This window comes from Narcine bancroftii, chromosome 2 (genome assembly GCF_036971445.1).
Source record: "Narcine bancroftii isolate sNarBan1 chromosome 2, sNarBan1.hap1, whole genome shotgun sequence".
NCBI classification, from domain to species: domain Eukaryota; kingdom Metazoa; phylum Chordata; class Chondrichthyes; order Torpediniformes; family Narcinidae; genus Narcine; species Narcine bancroftii.
The window spans coordinates 33,286,513-33,307,676 of NC_091470.1; the positions used below are offsets into that span (position 1 = coordinate 33,286,513).

The following is a 21,164-nucleotide window of genomic DNA, read 5'->3' on the forward strand; positions in this document are numbered from 1 at the left end:
CTGATGACATCACTAAATTGGTGAACCACATGCAAAAGTAGATAGAGGACATACAAGAAATAGGTGCAAAATGCATTACACCTATGGATGGCTATCCTTGTAGGTTTACTGTTTTTATGCTATCCCAGTATCCTCCACTATCCTTTTTTTTGGTTATGGAATGATAAAAAGAGGGAATGTAAACAATTCTATTTTGAGGTCATCCAGAAATGACAATTATTAAGGGAAAGAAACCACTAAATTTGTCTTTATCAATGCACGATTCCTTAGCCTTAAAAAATTGACAGAAACAAACCACAGTTCATGTTTTACTGAGAAGACTCGTTAGCCTTTTCAGACACTAAATTAGCATTTATAAGTGTACTAACAGAAGGAAACCTGATAAGCGATCAGTCAGAACTTGTTTCCATTCCTATAAATAGGCTTTTTCAGGTGCATTCTGCACTCAGAATGAGCCTGAAGAAGCAGAAGTGGTCCTTTAAATTGCAGTTCAGGTGCCAGCGTTTAAAGCACAATGCTGGCCAACTGAAAGGACAGCTGCGCCGGGATGCACATCTGAGCATGTTCCGGCTCCTGTTCCTTGAGCTGTCAATTCAGGATGGCTGGCTGTCAGCTGGGACAGCCAGAGCAGGCTATCAGCGTGGGGACATCCCCACACATCCCGCTACCCCACTCTCTCCCCACTCATGAATTCAGTCCTCACTGTGGGGCGTCTGGCGTGGGCTGTCAGCGCGGGGACATCCCACGCGGGACGTCCCCGCACTGATCCCGCTGCCCCGCTCTCTCCCCACTCATAGGGCTGGAGTGGCTGGTGGGAGAGAAGGAGGCTGGAGCGGCCGGTGGGAGAGAAGGAGGCTGGAGCGGCCGGTGGGAGAGAAGGAGGCTGGAGCGGCCGGTGGGAGAGAAGGAGGCTGGAGCGGCCGGCGGGTGAGTACAGCGCTCGAGTGGGGTACCGGCATTGTTTCGGCCAGCCTCCTTCTTCCCCGCCAGCTGCTCTGGCCCCCATTCTCCCCCGCCGGCCGCTCCAGTCCCCATTCTCCCCCGCTGACCACTCTAGCCCTACAGTCCCCACACAGACAGCCCAGCCCCCTTCTCCCCCGCCGGCCGCTCTAGCCCCGCAGTTCCCGCGCTGAAAGCCCAGCCAGATGCCCCTGCCCCGACATCATGTACCGGGGGAAGAGGCAGCTGGGAGAGGAGCTGTCAGGCGCTCGCCAGCTGACTGTCATCTCAAAATATGTCATATTGCCAAAATATGCGGCTTTACAAGCGGGGCAATTGGCCACCTGTAAGTGCCTAATGGCTCACTGAGAAGCGATTGTCAGAATTACTACCAGCCACACACAGGAGGCAGAAATATCACACAACAGTGTCTGATGTCAAAGAAAAGCTTCCTTTGCTTTGTGTGTTAAAGATTTGATTAATTCTAATTATTAGCCTTTGATAATTAAATCAAAACCCAAAAGTATACAGAACACAAATATTTAATGTATATATTGGAGATAAACTCTCAAGATGTTGTCCTGGGTAAACATGTACCTCTCACTTTGTTCATTTTAGATTGGTCACAGTGTTTGAGCTACCGAAAGAAAATAGACACACACGCTGAGAGCACTTCAGTTTATACAAATCTTTATTACAAATTCTAAAGCTGATATCAAACTACAATATGCAAGCCCTTCCCAATTATACTTATCAACGCCTGGACTGGTCCCAACTGCCGAAGCGAGGCAATGACTGCACACTTGCCGGTAGCAGCTTCTCCACCTCCCCCGACCGGGACGTTGGCTAAACTCTAGAAGTTCTTCTTGCTGAGAGATGTTGCCACCTCTTGGAGAGTCTCAAACTTCAGCAGTGGGACCATGGCTTATATTACCCAAAAACTGCTTACCCAAGCACCTATTCCCAGCACAGAAAGAAAGATAAGCAAGCAAGCATGCCTAGGCTTCTATCGAATAACATAATTTTCAGCTTATCACTTTGAATACAATGTTTTATTTTGCATCAAGGTTAGGCTTCTGACAGTCTGTGACCAAAACAAGCAGGAAGATTAAATGTTCTTGGTACACAGATGTCCTTTCGTCAGATAACTGCATCTCTGGCCCCTCAGTGGAATTTAGCTTATGTCTGCTGATTCTAAAAAACGAGCAAGTTCTCAGCCTTGTAGAAGCAAAGGCTGCAAAAGTAAAAAAAACATGGTTTAAATCTTCCATTACAGATGTTACCTCAAATGTTTAAAGACCTGAAACTTCAATTGAATTAACTGTTATATTAATGTACTTTACATTTCTTAAGAAAGAGCCACAATGGCAAATGCTAATAAGGAACTGGAACAATTTACCTCAATTTCAAAGAACTTGTTTATCAACTTCTGAGAAATATGCTGCCAAAATATGCCATAAATACTGTACCAACTCACTGTGATCTTTGAGTGAGGGTTGATACTGACAGATGACACTGTCTACCTGACTTAGTATTCCTCATTCCTGCTAACGTAATTTAATAAACCTGTATTGTATGCTCCGTGGTTCTCTAATGTATCTTCTGTCTTGACTGCATGGGCTGACTATCACAAAGTGGCTGATCTTCAATTTCAATGCTGTTTCCCAGCAGCATGCCAAAATATTTTCATTCCTTTAATGTACAGAAATATATTAGTCCCCATCTTGAATTAACATAACAATACAGCTTCCATAACCATTATTGATAAGGGTCTCACAACTCACATTATCAAACTGTCGAGACTCCTCGGTTGGTAGAAATATTCTTTCTCCATCAAGTGGTCAAATCTATTTTTGAAGGTGTTAGCTTTTGGTATTAATTTTTTCTTCCTGCCTTTTGTATTTTTAATCTTTCTTTGCATTCTTCTTCCTTGCCTCTATAGCTGCTTCACTCAAATTATGATGAAATGTTACCAGACAAAAAATGTTAATTCTGTTTTCTCCTTGGGAGCTATTGGACTCTCAGAGTATTTCTGTTTTTTTTTTAAAGCAAAATATTTGCTAGTAAAAAGGTCCAATATAAACTCGAAGAATATCTTGACTCTGGGATAAAATCGATCTCCCCAACTTCCAATGAACTCACCTTCTTTCTCTATATCAGAACTGGCTATTTCTGCTGTGTAATTTGTAATATTACTTATTTTATTCATATCCATTACCACACCCTGAACTGGTTTGCGATATGTCCTACTCCCACACCCCAATCTTGCCTGCGATGTGAAACTAACGCTCTAGTTCAGAAGGGCTTCAACCTGAATCATAACTGTTTCTCATTCCAGAAATACTGATGACCTGTGTGTTTTTTAAGAATTTTCTCTATTTTATTTCATGTTTTTATTTCAGTTTAAAGTCACAAATTTCAGATTACTGATGATAATTGATGGTGAGATGGACCAGACAATTTGCAAGGTGCAATACTGAATTTAAAAAAAAAAAGAAATGTATTTTACCAGCCGGACAGGTTGTACCTGATTAAGGGAACCTGCCTCTGAGTGCCTGAGCATGAATTTCAGAGGGCACCTGTCCTCTTGGAACCGCTTACTCAACATTATTGATGAGTTCTCATGTTTCCCATTTGCCATTCCTTGCCTGGACATGACCACTGCCACCATTATTAAAGCCTTGTGCGAACTCTTCACCCTGTTCGAATACCCATGCAATATTCATAGCGACCAGGGGTTCTCGTTCATGAGCGATGAGTTGCACCAATATCTGCTGGCCAGGGTATCACCACGAAAAGGTCTTCCAGCTAAAACTCTGAGGGAATGGCAAGCTGGAAAGGTAGAATGCCACTGTCTGGAAGGCCATCCTCCTAGACCTGAGATCAAAAGGCCTGCCTTGCTCCTACTGGCAAGAGGTCCTCCCTAAAGTGCTGCATGCAATCAGAACCCTTCTGTGTACAATCACCAATGCCACCCCACATGAAAAGTTGTTTACCTTTGTCTGGAAATCCACATCGGGGACCATACTGCCATTCTGTTTGACGTCCTCAGGGTCAGTCTTGCTCCGTAAGAAAGTGAGAAGCCATAAGTCCAACCCACTGGTTGAGAGAGTCCACCTTCTCCACGCCAAGCCCCAATACGCCTATGTGGCATACCCGGATGGATGCAAGAACACTGTGTCCGTCCAGGACCTGGTGCGCGTGAGAGACCCCAGGACTCTGAACACCAACCAGTACATCCACCCCTCAGGATCACCCACCACATACCATTTTACCCTACCCCAGTCCCCGCCCCAAATGTCTCAGTTCAATCGCCAGATACCCAACTCATTGACAATAACCAGACCATCCAGGAGACAACTGCTGGCGCTATGATGGTCACAACGGCAGACAAGACCATCGGACAGACTGAATTTGTGATGAACATAGAACCCACTTCACTCCGCCGGACTTCTTTTTAACTAGACTGTCAGATATTTCCCCAAGGCTAGGGAGTTCCTTAAATGGCCCCTCCAATTTCAATAGGTTAGACACTTGTGTATATCACCCCAATATTTTTACAATAGGGGAAAGTGCTTAAATAAAATAATATTCTTATTACTGCCCAGAGATATTTTCCACAGGATTATTCACATTAGATTTCTGAAGATTGATTTTTTATGACTGCAGTACAATATGCACTCAGCTGATGTAACCACAACAACTTTTGCACAAAGTGGGCATGTAACACATGACTGAAATCAAAAGTTAGCATTCAATTTGCAGTTCCCAACCCAACTTGAAAGAGGACAGTGAGAGGAAAGTTTGTCATAATTTTTTTAAAAATTCCAAAACAGATGTTAAAGCAGTTTGCCTTGTTTTCAGGAGGATTCTACTGAAAGTTTATGTGTCCTTTCCCTGTGCAGCAGTCAAGTTTTGGTTTCTTCTGTAGTTTTCTCCTATGACTTACAGAAAAAAACCAGAAAATATTTATGTTACGTGAGGTGAAAAGAAAACAAGGCTTTTACTTAAATGTGTTGTGGCCCCGGGGTGTGGGGGGGAGGGATGGGCAGCGTAGGGGCTCTTGTTCAGAATAGATTAGACATTGTGAGACCTGCTGAGTTTCTCCAGAACGTTTGTGTCTTGCACTACAATCACAGTAGCCTCTGACTTTCCTGTTTAACAATATTTTCAACACATTGCTTTTATGATGCAGAGGTATTTTGAATCCACCAGATGTCAGTGATGCATCAGTAATATCTACAGTGTATACTACATTAATGTATTTTATATAATTATATTTAAAAGGTTCAATTTTCTATTTTGGAATAAATATATTATGGATATTTTGTTAAATCTATTGAAATTTGTGTTTTTGACAAATGAAATGTATTATGTTTATTAGCATGTGTTCATCTAGACACTTTTTAAATGCTCTCTTTGTTTGAAGGAGGTCCCCCTCATATCTCCTCTGAATTAGGTGCTGTGAGAAACAGAAGTACCTTCACAGATTTCGCTCAAGACAAAAATTGAGAACAAAGAACATTTATTGTACAACAATGCAAAGTTGGGTGCTTCCCCATACCCTGGGAATACACACACATACTGGGGCTCACCCAACTTTTATACAGTTCATTTCAGTGTAGAGGTACCCTCCCCCCCTAACATTCTGCTGCCTCCTGGATTGGTTTGGCATTTGGTAATTCTGTCTGCCTACATGCAGTTTCTGCACCCCAGACCATGGGGTATCCTGTCTGGGTCCCATCATGTCATTGTCCTTATTCATGAATCTGCCTTTGTCCTTATTCACACATCTCAACCCCTAGGACTTACTAATTCTGTCTGCAGAACTTGCTAATTCTGTCTATCACTATAAGACCCTTATTCTATTATACTTGCGTAACCCTTCCTCACACTCTTATCGGAATTCATCCCTACTCAGCACTTACTTAACTTCCTCTAGTCTAGTCCAGTATTCCTTATTTCATTCATACTAGTTTTACTTCCTATATTCTATTATCTCTCACAATCCACCCTTTTTCTTTAGCTACGCTTAGTAAATTCTCAACTGGAAGCTTGGTCTTTTTCCCAGTGAGTCAGCAAACGAACTGCAATCTTAGCATCATCAGACGGAGTTTGGGGAACATACATCTTTTTGGTTATAGTGATCTGACGAAGGATCCGTTGAATTAAACCCTGCACACAAGTCATTAGGCAGGGAAGTATCATGATGGCTAAAATAACGAGTCCAACTGCTATAAGGGCTGTGTGTATCCACCTCCAGTCACCAGTAAAAAGTTGAACCGCCTGACCATGGTGACCATTGTCATCAATCGATCTTCCACAAACGCCGCCCTCAGCAGCCAACAAGTAATCGAGAGCCAGGCGGTTTTGATAAGCTGTAGCTCATATCTGTCGTTGTTCTTCAGCCAATAAATCCAAGGCCGTCGCTGTCTGTTTGGTGATAATTTCCAAAACTGCCTGGAGTCTGATTAAACGGTTTAAATGCCAAACAGCTGTGGTATTCTGGAGCAGCTTGAGCCGTTTACAACTGGAATCCCCCTTATAGTGATGGCCTTTAGCCTTCTGAATGTGTGTATTTGTGACCTAAAGGATGATTTACAAAATGCCAAGTTGGGGGGGGGGGGGGGGGCGTTTATTGTTACCTAACCTGTGAGTAGGAACATAGGAACATAGGAAGTAGGAACAGGGGTAGGCCAAAAATGGCCCATTGAGCCTGCTCCGCCATTCAATACGATCATCACTGATCTAATTTATGACCTAACTCCACCTACCTGCCTAACCGAATTTTAAATATGTTTAATGAGGCAGCCTCAACCAATCACCAGGTTTAATAGAATGAATGGGATAGTCCAGGGGTGGGTTTTGAGCTAAAAAACCCTTCTGTCTTAAGTCATATACAGAAGTAGAAAGTCCCTGTAAATATTTAGATATGTACTGGTCATTAACCTCAGGGGTAGGGGTATCAGTGTGGAATCCCATGTAAGGAAGACCAAACATCATTTCATATGGTGAGACAGCAAGGTCCTTACGAGGAGCTCTGCAAGTCCTGATTAAAGCTAAGGGTAAGCATTTAATCCAGGAGAGGGCAGTTTCCTCATGAAGTCGAGTGAGTTGATTTTTCAGGGTCTGATTCATCCGTTCAACACGGCCTGAACTTTGGGGGTGCCATGGGGTATGTAACTGCCAATCTATTCCCAGGATTTTACACACACCCTGGAGTACCTGAGAGGTAAAATGTGTACCTCGATCTGATCAATGGTTTGAATAATGCCATAACGCGGAATAACAGATTCTAGTAATATCCAGATAACGGTGCTAGCACGATCATTTGGGGTCGGGAAAGCCTCAACCCATTGAGTAAAATGATCCACCATCACCAGGAGGTATTTATAAACCCGTATCTTAGGTAATTCCATGGTCAATCTGTATTCGTTGAAACGGGCGTACGGCTACATCGTGACCGCCAGGCATTACCTGGCGCATGACTTTCTTATTCACTCGTTGACAGATTGGGCACCCCCGAGTACTTTGCTTGGCTATGGTGTATATTCCCGAGCAATTAAAGGACCGTACAAAAGCATCAACAAGTGCCTGTGTTCCCCAATGTGTCTGCTGGTGGAGCTGATAATAATCTGACGAGCCAAGGCTTTGTTCAGTACTTGGCGTTCCTCTGCCGTCCATCACAACCCATCGGCAGTTTGACGCATTCCCTGGTCTTTCATATAAACCTCCTCTTCCCGTGAAAAGATGGGAGTCTTTTGAACCTCATGTGGGGTGGGGAGTAACAGCTGCATGTCTATTTTTTCTGTGAGTGCAGCCTGTTTGGGAGCTTCATCTGCCTGTCTGTTCCCCTGTGCTTCAGGACTGTCAATAATTTGATGGCCCCGTACATGAACTACAGCTATCTCCTCAGGTAACATAAGAGCATCTAAGGATTGAACAATTACGTTTTCATGGATCAACTTTTGTCCTTTCCCAGTTATCATTCCCCGCTCTTTCCAAATCTTTCCAAAGGTGTGCACCACACCAAAAGCATACTTTGAGTCGGTATAGATTGTGCCCACCTTTCCCTCTAAACTCTGGAGAGCTCTACAGAGGGCATATTATTCACAGGATTGTGCCGACCAATGACCGGGAAGACGACCGGCTTCAATCACAACTCCTTCATTCCCATCCACTACACTATACCCGCTATACCGAATGCCGTCAATGCAGCAGGAAGATCCATCAATAAACCATCTTTCACCCTCCCGTAAAGATTCATCACTTAAATCATCTCTAATTTTTGTCTGTAAATCTATCACTTCTAAACATACATGCTCTAAATCATTGGGGACAGTATCAGAATCTGGAGAAACCAAGAAGGCGGCTGGATTCTGTTCTTTGTTTATAATCAGTGTCAAATCATCCCTATCCATAAGAATCACTTCATACTTTAAAATTCTAGAATCAGTAACCCACCTTCTGGCACGTTGTAAGAGAATGGTGCGGACTGTGTGAGGGGTGTGAATTATCATTGGGGTACCAAACATAATCTTTCGTCCTTCCTCGACTAAAATAGCAGTGGCTGCAATTGCTTGCACACATTCTGGCCAACCACAACAAACAAGATCTAAAATTTTTGACAGAAAGGCAACTGGTTGTCTAAAGCCTGCCCTCTCTTGCGTTAATACTCCCATGGCCACACCGTCTTTCGCATTGGTATATAGGTCAAATGGTTTATTTAGGTCGGGTAAAGCCAAAACTGGGGCACTAATAAGACGCTGTTTCACCAAGGTAAAATCTTTAATCTCCTCCTCCGTCCAGAAAACAGTTTCGCCCCCTTCGCAAGTTTATCATAAAGAAATTTGACCAGGCTAGAATAATTCTCAATCCAAATTCTACAGTATCCCACTAAACCAAGGAATTTCATAAGTTTTTGAGCACTCTTTGGAGGTGGGATCTGCAGAATACCGCGTGTTCTCTCTGGACTTATCTTACTAATTCCTTGAACTAAACAGATGACCTAAGTATTTAACTTCAGATTGAACAAATTGTAACTTTAATTCGCTCACTCTAAGACCCTTATTCCCTAGAAAGTTCAAAAATTCAACAGTGTATTGTTTAACTACATCATACGTTTTTCCCGTGATTAATAAATCATCAACATATTGTATTAATTGACAATCCTCTCTCCAAGGGGCCTCATCTAGTAGCTGTTCTAAAACTTGGCCAAACAAATTTGGTGATTCTGTAAAATCCTGGGGAAGGACCGTCCACCGGTATTGATTTTTCCGTCCTGTAAAAGGGTTCTCCCACTCAAATGCAAACATGTCCCTACTGTCTATTGCCAACGGACAGGTCCAGAAGGCATCTTTGAGTTCATTTACACTAAACCGCTTACTATGGGATCAATTTTACCCATTAACGTATAGGGGTTAGGTACAACCGGATAATGGGTGAGAATAATTTTGTTTAACTCCCTCAAATCCTGCACTAATCGATAGGTACTGTCTGGTTTTTGGACAGGTAAAATTGGGGATACCATCTTTCACCAATTGGTCAATTACTGGCTGCAGCCCCTTTTGGCCAGCCATAGGAATTGGATACTGTTTTTGTCTAATTACTTGGTCAGGGTCTTTTAAAGTAACTTGCCGGGGAGGAACATCTAACCCTCCTCTATTGCCTCTTTTTGCCCATACTCTAGGATTTATTAGTTCCCAATCCTCCTCTGTTAGTACATAAAATTGAACCCCGATACCTGATCCCTGTGGTCTGGTACCGATAGCCAATTGGTCCTGTAAATCCCATCCCAACAAGCAAACTCCAGCTTGGGGAACTAGAAAAATATCCTCTGTTATTATCTTTTCTCCCATTTGTATCCTTACATTCTTTAGTACAGGGACCGTAAAATCTCTTCCTCCCACTCCTGAAATCATCACTGTCCCTTCTGTTTTAACACCCTCGGGCCGTTGTAAAATACTAGACCGGGCTGCCCCAGAATCTACTAGAAAAGTCATCTTGTCACTGTGGGGTCCTATGCTTAAATTTACCAATGGTTCTCCTTGCAGCCCCACGGTGTGTATTGACTGAGAACCATGACCCCCCCCCCCCCATTCATAATCTGCCTCCATCAATGCGTAAGATCGCATCTCCCTGGCTCGCATTGGGCATTCCCTCTTAAAGTGTCCCTCCTTTTTACAATAATAGCAAACTAATGCTCCTGTTTCCCAATTTCTACCAGGGTCTCCACGGGGTCCCTAGAATGGTCATCATCCCCAGAATTCTCCTCTACCCCTGCCTCTGCTCTGGTCTCTACTTCCCCACTCCCGGCACTCCTCCCAACGTCCAGGAGCTGGCACACAGCTCCTAACATTTTCCTGCTGTCCCTCCACAACTTTCTTGACTGCCTGCTTCAAGATCTTAGCCTTTCCTTTCTGTTTATCTTCAGACCTCTGGACGATCAGTACGATCAGTACGACCCTTTGTGCGATCAGTAAAAGCTGTGTTATTCCCTGTTCATGCCAATTCTCTGTCTTTTGTAATTTCTTCCTGATATCTGGGGCTGAATTAGTAACAAAGCCCGTCAATACCTGCTGGGGATTCTATATCCAACCCCCCATATTGTTGTATGGCCACTCGCAATCTATTCAGAAATGCAGAGGGGGTCCCCTCGGGATCTTGGGGAACCTCAAATGCCTTCTTAAAGTTCTGTCCTTTTGGAACAGACTCCTTCATTCCTTTTATTAGATTAATCCTATACTCCTCCATTCGTGTGCGACCATCATTAGTATTCTTATCCCAATTCGGGTTTACCAGGGAGAATTTAAGTTCCCCAGGTATCGCCTCTGGTCCCCCTTGGTGTTCCCTATCTCAGACTCTAATCCCTGCCTGGCGAATCATTCCACGCTCATCCAAAGTGAATAGAGTCTTAAAGATCGATATTAATTCATCCCAGGTATATATATATATTCGGTCCCAAAAATTGATCTAATTGTTTTGCACATCCCTGAGGGTCTTCTATCAGGGAGGTAATTTCCTTCTTAAAATTGCACACCTCCGTACTAGTCAGAGGCACATTTACGAACCCAAGACCCCCCCACATCCCCTCCCAAGGGAACCTCTCGTAAAGGTCTCATCCAGTTAATTTCTGGCTTATCCCCTCCTCTATGATGTTTAGGTTCCTGCCCTCTGGGAGACAAATCAAAGGGTTCTGCCCTTCCCTCCCGAAGGGTCTCACACTGTTCTGAATGACCCTCATAATCAAAGTCTCCTCCCTCTTGTGTCAATTGAGGCGGTAATTTTGTACTCTGTGAGCGGGTCATCATACCTCCCCTACTTTCTTCTTCTTTCTCTAACTGTGGAAGGAGGCGGGGAAGGTAAAGAAGGGTAAAGCGTAGGTGAGAGGGGGGAGATAGGAGCCGGCACAGGGGGAACATAAGGTGGAGGAAGGGAATGTAACACATCCCATCCTTGTATTTCAGGGGCAGAAGGTTCCTCATCCTTGTTCTTACATTCCTTTTCGCTCAAAATCATTTGATCAAACGATCCACTGAGCCAACAGGCTGCATATTCTCTGCTCTCGGTATTACCTCCTTGATTTTGGTAGAGCCAGATGTTCAATGCCTGACACATCTGGTCCTTGTTGGATCCAAACTTTGGCCAATATACTGAACTCTCTTTTATCGGATTCTTAACCCATTCCTGACAGCAATACCTGACCATGGTCTGTTTATCTTTCCCACGGGTTTTCCCCGCACCCCAATCGGATAACATTAATCCTAACGGACAATGTTTAGGTATCTGATCTTCCTATCCTTCTTTAGCACTGTTTCCCTTGCTACTTACTCCTCCCATACTAGCAGGTAAATAAAATTCCTCTTACCGGGATCCAGTAGCTATTCCTAGCACGCTTCCTTAACGTTCTCCCGTCGTTTGTTCTCAATGCCTCTTCTCGGATATCACTCGCTTCGTCCACTGACCAGTCACCTGTCGTCCGGGAGTCCAGCTGAATCAGCCGGGGTGCACCTACCCCCGTCATCGGGCACTCTGTCAGTGGAGGGAGTGGGATCCTGGACGAGCCCCCAATTGTGAGAAACAGAAGTACCTTCACAGATTTTGCTCGAGACAAAAATTGAGAACAAAGAACATTTATTGTACAACAGTGCAAAGTTGGGTACTTCCCCTTACCCTGGGAATACACACACATACTGGGGCTCAGCCAACTTTTATACAGTTCATTTCAGTGTAGAGGTACCCTCCCCCCCTAACATTCTTCTGCCTCCTGGATTGGTTTGGCATTTGGTAATTCTGTCTGCCTACGTGCAGTTTCTGTAAACTTGAAAGACCATGGGGTATCCTGTCTGGGTCCCATCATGTCATTGTCCTTATTCATGAATCTGCCTTTGTCCTTATTCACACATCTCAACCCCCAGGACTTACTAATTCTGTCTGCAGAACTTGCTAATTCTGTCTATCACTATAAGACCCTTATTCTATTATACTTGCGTAACCCTTCCTCACACTCTTATCGGAATTCATCGCTACTCAGCACTTACTTAACTTCCTCTAGTCTAGTATTCCTTATTTCCTTCATACTAGTTTTACTTCCTATATTCTATTATCTGTCACAGTGCTGATGGGGAAAGAGTAATAGAAACAGTAGTTGGATAAACTCTCTCTTGTTCAAAATAGTTTTTGCCTGATATTTTTCTGGGGTAAATGTTACATGCTTCTTATTTGCTCTTATGAAGGAATGGCTGGTTTAGTTGTTGATGAAATATGGATGGAAACGAAAATTGCAAATTATTGGTGGACATTCCCACTTCTGATATTATGATGGAAGAAGCATCATTGATGAATCAGCAGAAAATGGCTGTGTCTGGACCAGCATCTTTGACCCCTGCGGTAATGTCCTGGGTCTAGGATGATTGTTCTTCAATGAGCAAAACCATCTTCTTTTGTGTGAGGCATGATACCAAACACTGGAGTGTTATCCCCAGATGCCCTTTCACCATTTCCTAGACATCATGTTCAGTCAAGCTCTATCTTGTTGATAGTCTCATCTCATCTCACTTCTGGAATTAAGTGCTTTAGACCAACCATTCTCAACTCCTGGGGGATGGAGGGGGGGGGGGGGTGGAGAAGAGGCACAGCACATTTAAGGGGGGCAGACTGAAATCATAATTTAGTTTTTTTTATATAGTCAGTAGAAGTATGGAAGAAATCAACTAAACTTGACTGCTTAACAGGGAGGTGGCCCATCAACTTTGAACAGAGACTTAAGGGGGGCATAGCTGTTAGAAATAGATGTACCTTCACAGAAATTGCTCGAGACAAAAATTGAGAACAAAGAACATTTATGAAACAACAATGCAAAGTTGGGTGCTTCCCCTTACCATGGGAATACACACATACACTAGGGCTCACCCAACTTTTATACAGTGGATTTCAGTATAGGAATACCCTCCCCTTTACATTCTTCTGCCTCCTGGATGGGTTTGGCATTAGGCAATCCTGCCTGCCTACGTGCTGTTTCTGTGCACTTGGAGGACCAGGGGGTATCCTGTCGGTGTCCCATCATGTCATTATCTTCATTGTCCTTATTCACAACCTTGTCCTTGTCCCCATTCACACCTTTCCACCTCTCAGAGCTACAGTCTCTTCATATGCAGAGTTCGGTAATCCTGTCTAGGGTTTACTAATTTAATATACATAACTTGATAAATCTGTGTAAGGCTTACTAATTATATATGTAAAACTTGGTACTTCTGTCTAGGGCTAGGAGACCCTTATCTCATTCATATTACCTCTACTTCCTACATTCTATTATTCCTTGCCTCTCCTTATCTTATTCATACGGTGGGCCCACTGATCCTGTCGAAAGGACTAGAAGGTTCTTATCTTACATAGGCTGACTCTGCTTCCTGCATCCTAATTTCCATGCTTAGCCTGTTCATACTGGTTTAATCCATCACTCCATGTGTCTGTACTAGTTTCCCCATCTTTCATATTTTCATGTCAAGTTTACTCATCTCTCACATAGCCAAAAAAAAACAGGTTGACAATGGCTGCTTTAGACTTTTTAGACCTATGCTGCAATGAGGTCAAGGGAATCTGCCAAAAGCCCATTGGAGCACTGGAGAGTAAGTGCTGCTTGATAGCATCATGGAATTACTTTCCATCATTTTGTTGATGATCAAGTTTCGACTAATTGGTTTGGATTTATACTGGTTTTTTTTTGTGAACAGGACATAGCTAGGAGATTCTACTTATCTCTGAGTAGATGCCCATGCATCTATACGAGAAAGGTAAGGCTAAAGTTGTAGCAGTTCTGAAGCACTGTATGTTGGATGGACTCACGTTGCATATTGTTTTCAGTGATCGCAGCTACTACTTGATATCACATGGAGTGAATTGAATTGGCTGTGGGCATCAATGATAGGAATCTCAAGAGGGAGCTGAGAAGGACTGTGCACTGACAATTCTGGCTGATCACAATTGTAAGTACTTCCACATTGATTAAACTAAAGTTGATGGTTATTTAGATATAACACTCTGACATTTGGAATTGTACATTGCACAAAAGAAGATGATTGTAGTTGTTGGAAATCAATCCTCCAAGCTTTGGGGCTTATTATGGAAGTTCCTTAGGGCTCTATGAAGGATTAATAGAGCTAACTAAAATTTCAGTTCAAAAATTTTCCTTTCCACATTGGGACCAACTTCAGTTGACTACACAGTGATTGGACAGTCAGGTCTTGGACTTCTATTTCAAGTTACAACCATTCTATTTTCCAAGTTGGTGTTTTTTGATGTGTGATGGAAACATAAAAATTTAATGTAATTCATAATTTTCATGGACTTTCAAACTGTGAGTTAGAAAAAAATTCTTAGAGCATCTTGAGTGTAAGAAAGGATTAGTGGAACATGAATTACTCTGGAGAAAATAATATCAGAATCAGAATTTGCTGTCATGAATAAGTCATGAAATTTGTTGTTTTGCACCAGCATCACAGTGTAAACATTCATATAAACCACCTTACAAAAATAAATAAAAAGAGTGCACAAAAGGCAGTGTCTGTGGTTCATTATTCATTCAGGAATCTGATGGCAGCAGGGAAGAAGCTGTCCCTGTGCTGCTGAGTGCTTGTCTTTAGGTTGATTGTAAGTGGAATAAATTGTAAATTGTGGGAAAGATCAGCATTACCAGTCTGCCTGTAAGATAATATAAATAGACATGGCCAACAGTTAATAGTGTGCACATGATACTTTGTGCCACTTACCTGCAGATAAGGGGCAATGTAAGTTACTTTGGTTGAAAGTATCAATATGTACGAAACAATTGCAACTTATTTTTAAAGTTTTGATCATCAGATGCAATGACTCCACACACCATGGAATTGGCACATTTAAAAATTTAAAATTTATACTTTATTCAATATAAACAAGAAAATACAATTGGAAAATGTCCTTTTCTGTATTAATTGTACCATCAAATCAATATATTCTCTTACAATGCATTAATGCCCCTTTTGTTTCCTTCCTGTACAATAAACTCTAATATTGAATATAATCTGAACCTTATCTCCATGGTATTATATGGCACTGCTGGGCTTGTGGGATTAATGCATGGGGATGGCACCAATGACATCAACCTGGCTCAGGATAATTTCAACTTCGGCAACTAAACTGATCATTATTTTTTTATTAAGTTTAGGAGAAGCAAATGGTTGAAATGCTTTAAAGGCAAAGGTAGAGCATGCATGTTTTGGCAAACACCAAGCAACAATCTACTGGAGGAACTCAGCAGGTTGGACAGCATCAGTGGGAGAAAAAGAACTGTCAATGTTTTGGGCCAGAACCCTTCATCAAATCATTCTTTTACTTCCATTGTTGCTGCTCAAGTTGCTGAATTCCTACAGCAGATCTTTTGTTGTTCCAGATTCCAGCATCTGCAATCTTCTGTGTGTCTCCAGTTCATCCACCGATATGTTCTGCCCTGTATCTTTCAGAGAGCTGGATGAAGGGGAGTCAAGAAGACAGATTACCTTTTTGTCACAAAATGGGTCTCTTCTGGTCTAAGTCTGTTTCTCTCCCTTATCTTTACTGAGTTCATGTTTGTCTAGAATAATCCAAAAATATAAACATAATTCATCTGAAAACTGATGGGAGGAATTCTAGAGAAACATCTGAATATTGTCTTAATATATCCCCTTTAAACACTTTCATGCTTTTAGTGAAAAATAAATTGGAAACAGTGAAAGAAAGATCATTTACTGTCCGGGGAGGTTGTGGGGATTTCCCATTATGTTGCATACTGGAAATTGCAGTTTTGAGAACCTGCCAAAATTATTGGGAACCTCTTGGACTAAATTTAAATAAGGGTTTTTCTATGGCACTGAAAATTAATCTGATGTTGTCTTCAAATGGATTTTGATGTAAATTCCAAGACAGGAAATATGCTGGGCACATAATATTCACCTCTCCAATCTGCCGATTATATTTGGGATTTAAAATAAGAAATTTGGACCGTCCTCTTTACGCATTTTCAAAGTAAGTTCATCTTCAAAGTTATTGTCAGAGTACATACATAACATCACATAAAGATTCTTTTTCTGTGGGCCAGGAGGAATTTCTTATTACCGGTCACTGTAAACAGTAGTCAAGAAGAAAGAAATCTATACAAAGGCAAGAATGTCAAAAAAAGGGTTCAAATACATATTCAGTCCTGATGGCTTAAGGGGAGCAGCAATTAGGAACCTGGAGGTCGGAGCCCTGTGGCACCTGTACCTCTTCCCTGATAGCACAGTGAGAGCAGAGCATGTCCTGGGTGGTGTGCATCTCTGATTGCTGATGCAGAGTGTGGATTGTGGAGATGTTCTGATTGGGGGTCTGGAGGTGAGGAAATCCAGCAATCAGCTGCACAGTGGGGGTAATGAGGCCGAGAGTCTTGGCATTCACGGATTAGTTTTGAGGGGATACAAGTGTTCAATGCTGAACTGCAGGCACTGAAGAACACCCTGATGTGTGTCAGGTGTTCCAATATGCAGTCAGATAGCATCTGAAGTTAAGATACAAAGCAATGTTTTACTAATAGATCTGCTTTTCCTAAACAACAAAGGATTTAAAAAGTTTTCTAACTATGCGACTGATATCTGTTACTCTATTTTCATGTGACTTCCCGATCACAACGGCCCTGCCTGTTTTCCTTGAATTGGAAAATTAAAAAAAAATGCTGGCCACATTTTGCTTATGACGGACAAATGCGATGGAAACATTTAACTTCAGAAGCATCGCCACCTTTCACTTTGTCATTGTGTTGCAGTTAGTTTGTTTAAAAACAATTGTTCGATGATTAAGAAAATGATACCACCTCAAAACAGAAAATAATTTGTAAACCAAAGATTTGTTCTAAAGCATCTGCCCTTCCACGAATATCCCAGTTGAACAGCTCTAGTGATAGGTGAGAAAGCAGCTCTCCATTTCCTTTGATCATGGCTCTTTTAGGAATTTAAGCAGATGTGGTCTTTTGGTGTCATCTTCAGCAAAGAAACCCGGACAAAGTCCTTGAACAGTCACAACCCCGCGTTCGCTTGCCCAGGCTGTGCGGCATGCGCAAGTCACAGCCCCGCGTTTGCTTGCAAAGTGTGCGGCATGCGCAACCCGCACAGCCCCGCGTTCGCTTGCCCAGGCTGTGCGGCATGCGCAACCGGCACAGCCCCGCGTTCGCTTGCCCAGGCTGTGCGGCATGCGCAACCGGCACAGCCCCGCGTTCGCTTGCCCAGGCTGTGCGGCATGCGCAACCGGCACAGCCCCGCGTTCGCTTGCCCAGGCTGTGCGGCATGCGCAACCGGCACAGCCCCGTGTTCGCTTGCCCAGGCTGTGCGGCATGCGCAACCGGCACAGCCCCGCGTTCGCTTGCCCAGGCTGTGCGGCATGCGCAACCGGCACAGCCCCGCGTTCGCTTGCCCAGGCTGTGCGGCATGTGCAACCGGCACAGCCCCGCTTTCGCTTGCCCAGGCTGTGCGGCATGTGCAACCGGCACAGCCTCGCGTTCGCTTGCACAGGCTGTGCAGTAGACGCAGCCCTGTGTTCGCTTGCACATTCTGTGCAGTAGTCACGGCCCCGCATTCGCTTGCACAGTCTGTGTGGCATGTGCCACAGTCGCAGCCCCGCGTTCGTCCGCACAGCCTGCGCCACAGCCGGAGCATCGCGGGCGCCTCTTCCGTGATTGCGACTTCGAACGCCCCCGTCATTCTGGGGAACGGCTGAGAGCAGGGATTTGTTGGGAGCGTTTCAATGGAAGGTGCAAGTGTCAATCAATGCAGTTTCCTCTTTTCACGGAGCCTGCGCGGACTCGGGACGCGAAGGAAGGAGCGGAGGAGACGTGTTCAGGTAGGTCTCACTTGAGAGGGAGCCCAGCGCAAGTTCTAGCGAGCGTTCTCCGGCGGAGAAAGAGGCGTGCTGTTGAAGCGTAGTTCGCCGACACCTTTCGAGTACAACAGGGGTCCCGCGTAAGAGGGAAGGAAAATAACTGGTGCCAATCAGCTGCCCGGAGATCGGGTTTCTCTGTTGTAAATGGAAATGAATCGGCCGTCCCCTATCTAGGGTCACCCCGTCGAGGATTTTGTTGCCCCCTTTACCATGGGTGCATGGAAGTGGGGGGATTGGAGGGTGATGGACAGGGGCAGGTGGAACTCGTGGAGTTCTCTTAACTTGGTGCGGACCAGAGGGGCCCGTTTCCGTCCTGTAATTGTTATAGAACCCTCGGATTTAACCCCGTCTGCTGTGAATCAGCGGCTTAAATCTCCGAAGACTTCAGTTTAAAAGTACAAGTTGACGTTAAGGAAAGCCTGGTTTAGATGAGACCCCTCGCAAAAGGGTCTGCAAATGTATACGGAGAACAAATAGTCTTGGCCAAGGTTTATCCCGCAATTGCAAGAATCCGATTCGGATGTCATCCCATTGTTTCTTTAAAACTCTTTCTATCCCACCAAAACTAAAAATAACGCCCAGGGGCCTCTTCTTTCAAAGGAATGTAACGTGCTTTCTTGCATTTGTTCCCTGATGTATTAGGGGAAGATTCTTATTGATACTGTGACAGATGATCGATTTGATTTTGGGAGATAAATTGGGGCAGGTTTTTGGTCACATACAAACATTTCAAAACATCTCACTGAGAATAGTGGAGCTCTGCTCAAGGCAGACAGGCTGGCTCCAAGAGCCTTTGCAAAAGCTTTGAGGAGTGCCCAAGGTGTCAGAAATACAAATTCTCACAAATGAGTCTCTTTAAGATCGGTGACACGACAAGCTTTATTCACAAGTCTGCAGAGTTGGACTCAACCGGCTTCTTGCCAAGTCGAGCCCTGATACATACAGTGCATTGTTTTTTATACAATTTGCTTGTTCTTCGGCATCTCCACTACACTGCTTTAATTGGTTAGTTTTTGCAGAATCATCCTGATTACTGTTAGTCACGCACACCACGATCATTCATGACCTCTGCTCACACCAAATTCTGTTTTTCACTCTTTATCAATCTTTGGCTCCTGCATGTCTCTCTGGAGTTAAATCTGTTGCAAGTCTTTTGTAACATTTTCCAGCTAAACTCCAGTGGTTAGCCCCCTTTTATGACTAATCATCACATTTTAACTTAAACCCTTTTTAACCCAAATTCTCTATCTATAACACAAGGGACTTCACTAATGGGTGGTTGTTTTTGAAAAGCAACAGATGCAAAAACTTGGAGTAGGTAACAAGCCCCAGGCTGTCTTGGAATGCTGCTAAGAGGGTCATGTGGGGTTTTTTTTTTGAGAGAGAGGGAGTCAAACAGGTTTTTCTCAGAGAGAGAAAATTCAGTTCTGCAGTTCCAGTCAGCAGCAGCGGTTGGGACTGGAACAGGATAAGCTGGCAAGCTTGTGGAAAATCCCATTTTGAAGATGGGTTGTGAGGGCTTAGTTCAGTCTGGTCAAAGCCCTTGTGGCTCATGCAAGAGGAGAGGTCTGGCTGCCTAATATTTCACTTGAAATAAGAGAAACAAGAAGGAACTCTGGTGACCTGAAAGAAAGAGGTTATCATTTGGAGAATCCTGAGGGGGAATGTTTCTTCGGCAAGACACCGAAGTGGCTGGGTGTCCAGTGCACGTCAAATCTCTCTGAAAACCAACAAGAATCTTCCTGAACGGTAACCATTTACCTTTCAAGCACCAAAGCCTGGTGAACTTTATAAATATTAAATTTTGTGCACAGTATAAGAATTGCCTGCAACCAGTGAACTTGGAGGAATGAGAAGTGAGATTGGACTGTGAACCAAAGAACTTTTCTGAATTTACACAGACATTACATCCACGTGCGCTTAGAATTAGAAGGGGATTAAATTAGGTTAGTTCATTGTGATAGGTTAAAGTGTGATTCTGTTTTCATGTTTACGGATGATTAAAAGCAACTTTTCATTAAATAAGCATTTGTCTTGGTGACTATCTATTGCTGTTGGGTTTTGGGGACCTCTGGGCTCCTAACAATACCATATTTCTATGATCAGCAATTGAGAGAGGATATTGAATTTCTCATTTGAAGGTGGACGAGAGGGACGAATTTAACTTGTAAAGTAAGAATGGTGGAAAGGTGTAGCAGGCCCTGAAAGATGTTTGGTTGAAGCTACTCTGAAGAATGTACACATGAATCAAGCTTGGAATCAGGTATTGGCTAGGTTGGCTGTGGCTTAGCCATTATATTCAAAGTGAACAAAAAACATTTCTTCCCTTGGTAGGTTACAGCACCTTGCGTAAATTTACCTACTTTTTTTGAACATGGAAAAGGGTTCTTTCTGCCTTTCATCCTTTCAAATTACGATGTGTGACGAGAATTTTGCAACCTTTAGGAAGTGGGTGTTAAAGAGAGATGCAAAAATGGATGATGAAGTAATGCAACTCTTTTTAATTCTTTTCCCTTCCTTTCACGCCTAATAATTGGCCCTTCTCATTTGGGAAGTATGTCTTTTCTATCCACTATCTTGGCTCCGTAAAGTACACTGATCAGCTTAAAGGAAAAGAAGTAAAATACGAAAGTCTGCAGACACTGTGATTAAAGTAAAAACACTACGTTGGAGAAACTCAGCTGGTCAAACTGTACTTTATATGAGCAAAGACGAAGGCTTGAGCCCTTCATCAAGGTATGGAGAAGTATACTGTTTGACCAGCTGAGTTTCTCTAGCATTGTTTTTACTCTGATCATTTAAATGTC

At 43.3% G+C, this 21,164-nt stretch overlaps 1 protein-coding gene across 5 annotated transcripts in view; it reads left to right on the forward strand.

Moving 5' to 3' along the window:
- Positions 1-21,164, forward strand: part of lgmn (legumain) — a 75,276-nt gene that overhangs the window by 7,516 nt on the left and 46,596 nt on the right. For 2 of the 5 annotated variants that reach the window (XM_069916224.1, XM_069916227.1), the window contains exon 1: positions 18,258-18,318. The exons of 1 other annotated variant lie outside the window; for it this stretch is intronic. The gene's annotated coding sequence lies outside the window, so the exon portion shown is untranslated. Of the gene's footprint in view, positions 1-14,301; positions 14,424-18,219; positions 18,319-21,164 lie in introns of those variants that run through there. 2 more of the 5 variants (XM_069916226.1, XM_069916228.1) reach the window with 2 other exon arrangements.